Source organism: Herpailurus yagouaroundi, unplaced genomic scaffold (assembly GCF_014898765.1).
Source record: "Herpailurus yagouaroundi ecotype Mexico unplaced genomic scaffold, PumYag 355, whole genome shotgun sequence".
NCBI lineage: Eukaryota > Metazoa > Chordata > Mammalia > Carnivora > Felidae > Herpailurus > Herpailurus yagouaroundi.
In genome coordinates, this window is record NW_024412572.1 from 3,549,889 (window position 1) to 3,560,142 (window position 10,254).

The following is a 10,254-nucleotide window of genomic DNA, read 5'->3' on the forward strand; positions in this document are numbered from 1 at the left end:
TCTCAGTTCTCAACAGTCTCTTATGCTTTGGCTCTCTCCCACTCTAACCTCTTTTTTTTTTTTTTCCTTCCCCTCCCCCATGGGTTCCTGTTAAGTTTCTCAGGATCCACATAAGAGTGAAACCATATGGTATCTGTCTTTCTCTGTATGGCTTATTTCACTTAGCATCACACTCTCCAGTTCCATCCACGTTGAATTAAAAGCAAAAGTGAATTACTGGGACCTTATGAAGATAAAAAGCTTCTGCACAGCAAAGGAACCAACAAAACTAAAAGGCAACCAACGGAATGGGAAAAGATATTTGCAAATGACATATCGGACAAAAGGCTAGTATCCAAAATCTATAAAGAGCTCACCAAACTCCACACCCAAAAAGCAAATAACCCAGTGAAGAAATGGGCAGAAAACATGAATAGACACTTCTTTAAAGAAGACATCCGGATGGCCAACAGGCACATGAAAAGATGTTCAGCGTCACTCCTTATCAGGGAAATACAAATCAAAACCACACTCAGGTATCACTTCACGCCAGTCAGAGTGGCCAAAATGAACAAATCAGGAGACTATAGATGCTGGAGAGGATGTGGAGAAACGGGAACCCTCTTGCACTGTTGGTGGGAATGCAAATTGGTGCAGCCGCTCTGGAAAGCAGTGTGGAGGTTCCTCAGAAAATTAAAAATAGACCTACCCTATGACCCAGCAATAGCACTGCTAGGAATTTATCCAAGGGACACAGGAGTAAAGTAAGTAAATTTAAATGGAACATGGTTACCCTCATTCATTTTACAAGACTCTGTCTTGTAAAAATCACCTCTAACCATTTTCCTTTTAGGTCAGTACGTTTAGGACCTATGAAAATGTTACTTGGTTTTGAACATGAGAATGCTAAGGCTTCCCAAGACCATATCCTCAAATCTGACGAATCTCTTTTCTTCTCCATGAGACTCTATCTATATAATCTGTGATAACAAAGAGTCTATCTTACTGGATTCCAGTAAGCTTCCTGGATAATATAACCCTGAGTTTAAAAACCCAAGTCACAACTCGACTGACCACTGAGTGCCGTGAATTGACCCATAACACAATATCTATGGCTTTTTAGAAACAGCATAATAGTCCCATCACTGAACATTAAAACGCATTAACTGATGAAGCATGGCTTTAGTCATCATAATAATTAATGAGTGGTTTAATATGCACAACACATGAGCCAGAGTCTCAAATCTCCCCACTGTGAGCCTATTTCCTAACCAGCTATTTTAAAACTAAAGACTTGAAAATTATCCCGGCTAAACTCTCTGCCTTCAGAAAGGTAAAACAATATCATTTTCATTTTGCCCATCATACTTTTGCTACAATCTTGAGATTTATAATTAAAGACAAGTATTTTCCTTTTTCAGGCTAAATGACCTCCTTTTGCCCATCCAATGGGTGTCCCGGCTGGAAACGCTGCTCTAATGCACCACCTGAAAACTGTTTCAGAGGACAAATACTTTTCTTCCAACATGCTAATTATGGGAGCTATAAATTGTTCTGTTTTTTAATTACTAAACCTGTGATTGATGATGTTTAGAGTATTCATCTTTATCCATTAAAGATAAACATTATTTTTAAAATGCCAACAAATGGGAACCTAATTTCATCCTCTGGAAACCTAAAAGAAAGTCATTCTATCTTAACTAGAAATGTCCTTTAACAATAAGCCAATATGGGGCACCTGCCTGGCTCAGTTGGTTAAATGTCCAGCTTTGGCTCAGGTCATGATTTCACGGTTCAGTTCCTGAGTTGGAGCCCCGCCTCGAGCCCCACCTTGAGCCCCATGTCCAGCCCCTCGTGGGACTTTGTGCTGACCTCTCAGAGGCTGGATCCTGCTTCACATTCTCCCTCTCTCTCTGCCTCTTCCCCATTCACACTCTGTCTCTCTTTCTATCAAAAATAAATAAACATTAAAAAGAAAAAATAAACCAATATCTTGTGATTTTTCAAAAACTAAGAGCTGGACATCCCATCTTTTAAGATTGGTATACACTACTCCCTCTAAGATTGAAAATTATTTTGCTTGCTAATGAAGAGGGAACAATGATGGGGCAAAACTTACTCTCATAAATTTCCTTTGAAATTCACATAAAAACAAATTACTTCCTTCCTGTAACAGCGAAATAATATTTTATGGAATGGAAAAAAAGCAATGATCATTGTAGAGATAATTAAAGCACCTTGGATTTCCAAACAGTCTTAATACATCGAGAAATGAGCATTTTCAGTAAAAGTTGGATGTGGCCCTCAGCTCAAAACTTAATTATCCAAAGCTTAAGTTCCTACTCACTGATCATCCTCTGATTTCAATTCTGAAAAAATAATTTCTACTGGAATTAGTTTCTCTAGAAACATTCCTAAAATGTATTTACTGCTGGGCACTTCAAACAACATGGAAACATGTTATCTATTTCAGCAAACATGAACATGCCATGTAAATTGTATCTTTAAAAAATCATTAATAAGGTAGAGAATGTAACCCCTGAATGTTATTCTCTAGAAAAATGTTGCATGAGCCAAAGATTCTAACAAATACTCAACTTCTTAATTACAATGAAATTCCTTGAGAACCTCAAGGAAAGTTCCACTGTCATGTAAATCACGGCTTTATCTAATAATTTTTAAGAAGAAAGAGTTGGACCACAGTAGAGATAACCTACACATTTTTATAAACATCTTTGTAGTATTGTGCTATTCAAGAAAAGGCTGCATTGACTCATGTGTGCTTGTGAGGGTTATTTTATTTTTAGCAAGGGAAGTTAAGAATATATTTATATTTATATAATATCTCTCAGACAAGCATATGAGAAAACTTCGCAAACAACATCTTGCTTTATTTCTCAATATTCACAGGTGGAAAGAAAAAAATTAAATCACACAATATTTTGTACATGAGGGAAATGAGGCAAAGAGAAGGGATGCAAATGACTGAAGATATCTTATGGTTCCTTCACTTGTAACAGAGCAGAGCGTGCCCTTGATGTTTGAGGTCTGAAGAAGTAAAATAGTATTATGTGACAGTGTAAGGGAGGAACAGAACCAGAAATGGTGGCTCAGTATTCTGTGGGGCTGCAGCATAGCTGTTGTTATATGCAGGATATACTGAAAATCCCTACTGAAAATGTCTCTGCCCCCCAAGTCTTCAAACTCTACCATAATACCATTATTTTTTGAATTAAGCATCTGATCCCCCTGGAGTCTTCCTTTAAAGGACAGTTCCTCCTCTGAGGAGAAATCATCTGGCAGCCCCCTCCCCCTGCTCCTCTGTCCTCATTTTTATTAAAAACATAACTATTTCTATCTCACATAGAACATATGAACACATATAACACATATGTTGTATCTTACATATAACATGTGTTCTAGAACATGTTAGCATTTACCAAACATGTTAACCTGTGTCATCTCATTTAATCCCACAACATTTCCATTACATTTCCATTTTAGAAATGAGCAGTTTAAAGACTCAAAGAGCCTACATCCCTAAGCAAAGCCTACTAGTTTCTCTTTACTATGTAACATTACACTTTCTAGCATCCCAGCAGCTCAATAAACACTCAGAGTCCCTATCATATGCCAGCACTGGACCATGGAAACATCAATGAACCCAGGGTTGCCCCCTCCACCCAGTGACCGTGGGCAGATCCTTTGGCCTATAAGACAAGGACAGTGATATCAGCCCTACCTAATTCCCCAAGCAGAACAAAACAACATAGTTAACGTGGAAGTGGCCTGAAAACTGCAAAGCGCTAAACAAACTGGAGGTGTTGCTATTAGCACCTCCCTGGGATCGAGGGTGTCGTGTTGCCCCCAAATTGATAAAGCCAAGAGCTGAGAGGTTCTGACCATCTGCTAAGAGAGGGAGTCTGTTGAGGGGCAAGGGAGGGGGAAGCAGCAAGAACAAAGCTCCTTCCAGACATGATGAAGTCTGAGGCCTCCAGCATGCAGACAGGAGGCTCCAAAACGTATCTGCACAAAGCTGAAATTAAGGACAGGGCTGAGCAAAAACACTGTGGTATTAACAGATAGTGAAAAGAAAATGTGAAGCAACGGCTCAGATCTGAAGGAACTGCAAATTTAATAGGTTTAGAATTCAAAGCTATTCTCATACCAGGAAACAAAGGGGGACATAATGTTTAAATCATGGTGGTTCATTAATTCTAAGATTCCCTTTTTCTTTTTCATTTCTTTTTTTTTTTTTTAACATTTTTACATCTCTAAAATTGGGATGAATTAATACAGCGGATCATAACATGTTGTCTTGTTCTTTAAAATATGTCAAATAACAGTGCATATTAGAATTGATGGTATATTTGGGGAATCTGGGTGGCTCGGTTGGTTAAGCATCCAACTCTTGGTTACGGATCACGTCCTGACCTCGTGGTTGATGGGTTGGAACCCTGCGTCAGGCTCCATGCTGGCAGTGTGGAGCCTGCTTGGGATTCTCTCTCTCTCTCTCTCTCTCTCTCTCTCTCTCTTTCTCTCTCTCTCTGCTCCTCCTCTGCTCATGTTCTCTCTCTCAAAATAAATAAGCTTTATAAAAATCAATTATATATTAAATTCAGTTAATTAAATAGGATATTTTCAATGACCTGTTTTTAAGTCTGTCCAAAGGGCTGCTTTCCAGTCATGCAGCATTACTATGCTGTCTTATCTGCATAAGACTTTGAATGGACAGGCTCCATTCAGCCTCGGGGTTAGCCTTCCCTCCACGCTCCAGTCTGGTTAACTCTACAAATCTAGACTGACTGCAGGAAGCATCAGCCAGTTTCCCTACCCAGTGGCAGAGAGGCTGGAATCAAATCACATCAGCTTTCTGTCCTTGAGTCCTCTGATTGGCCTCCCCTTAAAACTGACTTGCCTTCTTTTTGAAGTTCGGTATACAGCAAAGCTTCCATTACAACTCTACTGGCACAGCTCCCTGGATCTGTCCATTTCTGCTTCAAGAAAACCATTCCAAAGCTAAGCTTTGAGAAACACACTCAGAGGTGTGAATGTCCTGGCTCCTTTGCCCACCGCCATTTACATAGTTCTAGCTCTCTCTTACCTTTCTCTGTCAGAGTTCAACTGGTCTGTTTTCTGATCACAACAGAAAAATCATAGGAAGCCCAGCCAGCCTCATGATGCACTTTCATGAGCAACTTCTACAACAAAAATAACATTCACCTCCAAATCTTACAATGTGAGCCCATCACAATAAAATACAATTCTATGATGATGCCCCTGCCACACCATACATGCATCACGTAACAGACACCTGTCATAAAGCATGTAATCCTGTTTGGTCTGACATAAAAAGCTTGCATAAAATGAGATTGAAAGTCAAGAAAAGAGAACCTCGAAATCTCAGGAAGAATCAAAAGGAAATGCACCAATAAGTCATTCAAAAAAATAGAAAAAAAAGAAATGTTAACCACACATAGAACTATGTGGGAAAAGTTTATGCAAAGAACCACCAGGAATCACTTCGTTATTTCACATCAAAATCGCTTCCAACACCTTATTGTAATTATCAAGTTAGTTGATGCCAGACCACAGCACTGTTACACACACACACACACACACACACACACACACACACACACAATCCTTTCTGAAAGGCTTAGACTGCAACTGAAAATAAAGTTTCAAATCAAAAACAATTTAAGTGAATATAATCAATTATTTTGCTCCCTGGGGCCCCATTTCTTTTTTCCTTTTCAAAGCTTGATTCCCCCACTGCTTTCATAGGCCAAATTCCAAAGGCCTCTCCTTGGGATCCTACCTGAGACCAAACTGTGAATTTATTATCAGAATTCAACCCCAGTGCATTTCCTTGCACAGAACAGATAGTACCATGAGGCTGCTTCATGAGTTTACCCTGGGCTCATCACATTATTTAAAGAGATCCCACATGAAAAACTTCCCTATAGACCAGTTAAACGAGAGACAAATAACCAGTCACAATATTCCTTGGTAAGATCCTTAAAAATTATCTTTAATTGATGCCAAATATGAACAGATCATAAAGTGACAAAAGCAAGTGAAATTGCATAGATGAAAACTATGCGCTTCAATTAGGCTCTCAGTTCATAACATTCAATGTCCTCCACCTGACATATTGAACAGTTAGGGCAGGGGAAATGCACAGCAGGTGGAAATGAGACACGCCCTTAACTCAAGGTGTAAGCAACTGGCAAACTCAAGAAAGAAACTAGTGCTTTTTCAGCTTCAATGGTTTGTTGTCCTGACGGTGCACTTTAAATTAATACCACTCAATTTTTAGTTTTGAACCTTGGTAATACCATTATCTTTAATGTTAGAGGTATGTCACGTAGAGTCCATGCTGTCAGCTTACAGCTGCTGCCTCAAACAGCTCCCAGACAGTGCACTGATGAGAAGAAAGGTGTTTCTGCAGGTTTTGGAGAGGAGACAACTTTTGACCTGGAATATTTTGCAAGGGGTCTTTTGTGTTTTGTTTTCTTTCCTTGCACCATTTCTTCTTCTCTGATTATGGTACAAAACACTTCTAGACTCTGTGAAGTCTCGTGTCATAAAAAGTAAACTCCTAGTTAGCTCCGACATAAAAATCACTGGGACTAGGGCTAATCTCCTTAAAGCTAATAGTCCTGAGGTCAGCAGGGCCTCCCCCCTTATGTACACATTGGACTTCCCAAGGAAACCCATGGTCATTTTGCCTGAGCAAAGAGACTGGCGTTAAATCCCAAGACTTCTGAGCCTTACACTTATACCCTGAATGAGTTCACACAGTGACCCAAGGTAATGGAACAGTTTTGGTTAACAACTCAGCTCCTGTCCACTTCTTTACAAAAAATGGTAAGTAAAGTACATTCTTCTGAGATTTACCTGAGTCATGCTGAACGTGTTCGCATATACCCTGAAATTCCGTGATATAAATACGAGTATTAATACACCGCATGGTGGATGAGAGGCCACCTCCTGAGATTGCAATTCAACTTGGATTGTGTCTGGTTTAAAAATTTGTATTTATTTGTCTTCTTGAAATGAACAGAAACATAGAAAGACTTCATCCTTTCTTGACAAAATGGGAAGATAAAATGGCTGTTTGGCAGTTTATATTCTTTCTAACAATTCTATACCATGGATGGTTACCACCCACCAATTCTCACCACTCCCAGGAATGAGTTGTCCCTGGAAGAAAATGGGGAATTGCCTTCTGTTAATGTGCTCTTTCTCCTTCTTGTCCAAGGCAATCTACCAAACAAGGAATTCAATTGTAAAATTGTTTAAAAGCATGTGTTTTGAGGTCTCCTATACTAAAAGGGAGGGTTAGGAAACTATTTTTATGGACTCTTCAGATGTTGACTAATTTGAAAAAATCTGTAACTCTACACAACATGAAGAAGGCCCTTTATGGACTAAACCAAATTTCTACTTAAAGAAATCTTCTCGCTTACCATTTACATGTTTGTCTGTGTTCTAATTCTCAAGTGAGTAAAGATTATGATGTCACCTGTGCTTTGGTTCCACCACAGTTGTACAATTTTAGAGAAATGACTGTCCATCAGCCATATTCCAGAAGAATATGCCGTTGGTTCATTTGATTTTGCTAGGCTAACTCACTCATGCACCCTAGTGAACTGTTCTAACTGGTAATCAGTACTCTATTTCTTCAGGGGGAGAGAGGGAAGGCTGTACACAGATGGGGAAGAGGAGTTGCAAAAACAAAAAGCTTTCCTGGCTACAATCTGTCTTCTCTAAATCTGAGGACAGAGGAAATTAATGTCTTTGGTCTCTCTCGAATTCAGATCACTTGAGGTGAGTTAACCCCTTCAGAGATGCTGGGATGGCTAACAGCCCTGGTGTGACCCAGCCCTTCCACTTCCAACCCTATTGAACTAGGGCCCCCAAGCACTGGAAGAGCTGAGCTATGGCTATCAGCATGTCAGAAAGTCTCTCCTTTCGGAGAAAACAAGCATTCAGGACATGAGCTATTAAAGCTCAAGATCAAGGAAGGGGACTGAAAGGTAAAAATCCGACTACAATAAATATAAGTAAACCAAAAGATAGTCATTCCTTAATAGGCAGTTTTGTTAAGTGCACCTTCAGGTCTACAAAAACATTTCAGCACATTATAGTGCGAGGGGTAAGAGCTTTGTCAAACTTCGCATGCCTATGCTACACAGATAATCCCTGTACTCCATTCCTACTGACTTGGTTGCAATGAGCTACAGATGGATAAGCAGCATTCATTTCCCCCCTACCACCCAAATTCATAACAACTCTTTCCCGATCCCAGGCCAACAGGCTCATGCATGCAGCCCTTTTTCCTGTAACACATGCAGAAGAACCCCAGTCCAGTGAATCTATGAGAGGTATACCAGGTAGCCAAAACCAGTCTGATCAGTCTTGGTCCCATTTTCTCATCCTCTGACCCATCCATCCCACAGTACTGAGTGGATTATTGCTGTTGACGGAGTGCAACGTTTCAAGTTCTGTGTGTCCTAGACCTCAAAGTCTAAATAAAAGATCAAGATATCCCCAGAATTTTTGGGGAGGTTGGCTTTGTTTTCCCAAACTGGAGATTTTTAAGCAGGTAGGAGAGGAATAGCCAGGATAAGTCAAAGTTCAAAAGAGAAGGAAACATCACAGCGGAGGGTTTAATGCCCTGTGGTCAGATGCTGTGCAGTCCTTGGCCCCTTGTCTTCCATGATGTTACATCAGTCTTACAGATTCTCAAAAGCCGCACAGGAAAGTAAAATATCCATGTTCTTTCTTTCAACTGAGTCAGCCAGCCTGGGTGTTACTCTAGCTTCTTGGTTTATTGCCTCCCTGCTAGTTCTAGGACAGGTGGGGGAAGGGACAGAAGTAACAGGGAGGATTCCCGAAGAAGCAGGGAAGGAATGTAAGGTGGGCAGGGTGGGCAGCAGCAGGCAGCCACATGCTAAGTGCAGAATGAAGATTCCCCACCTCGGTGTCTTTAAAAAGGCTGTGAGTGCCTTTCCATTGTTGGACAGCTGCCGGGCCCCAGAGGCCTGTGTTACGTGGTTCTCTTTCAGCTAGACCTAGGGTCCCCAGCATTCTCTGGGCTGGGTGCCTGGGGCAGCAGAAGTTAGATGCTCAGCTTGTGAAGCGACTGCCAGGTAGGAAGAGCATAGGCGCATCATAGAAAATATCTGAAGGGAGTGGGCCGGGAGGGAAGACCCAAGGAAGGTTACTATATACGGAGTGTTCCCACATCCACACTGATGCCTAAAGAGAACAGACCATCAGAGATTTGCAGAGTGCTGTTGCTAACAGAGGAGAAATACAGAACTTTGCAAGGAACACTACATTGGACCTGAGGAAGCCTTTCACATCCAGAGTGGCCCTCGACAGGAAACAGATTTCCAAAAACTTGATATTGGCTTCTGGTGGAGAAGAGGGAGAAAACGGGCTCCTGGTTCACGTCCAGAGTGATGATCGGTCTCAGGCCCCAGTGTACATCCCAGATCAGGCTGCCAAAGGGACCAAGTCCAGTGGATGGCCAGGGAGACAGCACCCTCCTGGATCTCTTCTCTCCTGGGTACAGGATGGGGTGGTCTTCTCACAGTGGTGAAGTGAGACAGGGAGGGTGGAGAAAGCAAAAGCAAAATATCTGTGCCTCAACCTTTCCTCCCTTTTGTTACATAACTTCTCAGCTGTGTTAATGGAGGCACTTTCTGCAGTTCACTGTGGGTACAGGATAAAGGCACTAAGCAACTATTAAATCAATTGGTTGAGTTTCTTCAGGGAGCCTCAAGGGGAGGGCTGAAGTCTCTACAGACCTCAAATCATGACTGCAAAAAGAAATCAGCTCTGCTTTGGATGCATACAAGAGATAAACATGTTCATTTACATCCTAAGAATGCACCAAAAACATGCAGTATTGCACCTTTTTTTGTTTGTTTGTTTGTCTGTTTGTTTGTTTGTTTTGCTTGTGTTTATTTTCAGCTAGAAAGAATACCTGTTCTTAGGTGTTGCTATATATACCTTGATGACTTATTTAGTTTTCCACATAGCTTCCCTTTAAGGGATGGCATATTGGTCCTCTCTCTGCCTACACCTGCACAGAAACCTGACATTTCCCTGAGCAAAGGCAGGAAAATCAACTGAATGGCGGGGGGGGGGGGGGGGGGGTTGTTTTCTTTTGGGGCCTTCATCCCACAAACTTTTAATTTTTATGTTTTTTTTTTTTTTTTTTACTGAAATCATGCATTAATTAATTCAAGGTACACC

The 10,254-nt window shown here is 40.9% G+C and overlaps 1 protein-coding gene across 1 annotated transcript in view; it reads right to left on the reverse strand.

Moving 5' to 3' along the window:
• Positions 1 to 5,992: 5,992 nt before the first annotated feature.
• KCNA1 (potassium voltage-gated channel subfamily A member 1) overlaps positions 5,993 to 10,254 on the reverse strand; it is a 9,346-nt gene continuing 5,084 nt past the window's right edge. Inside the window, exon 3 of the mRNA XM_040462584.1 lies at positions 5,993 to 10,093. The gene's annotated coding sequence lies outside the window, so the exon portion shown is untranslated. The remainder of the gene's footprint in view (positions 10,094 to 10,254) is intronic.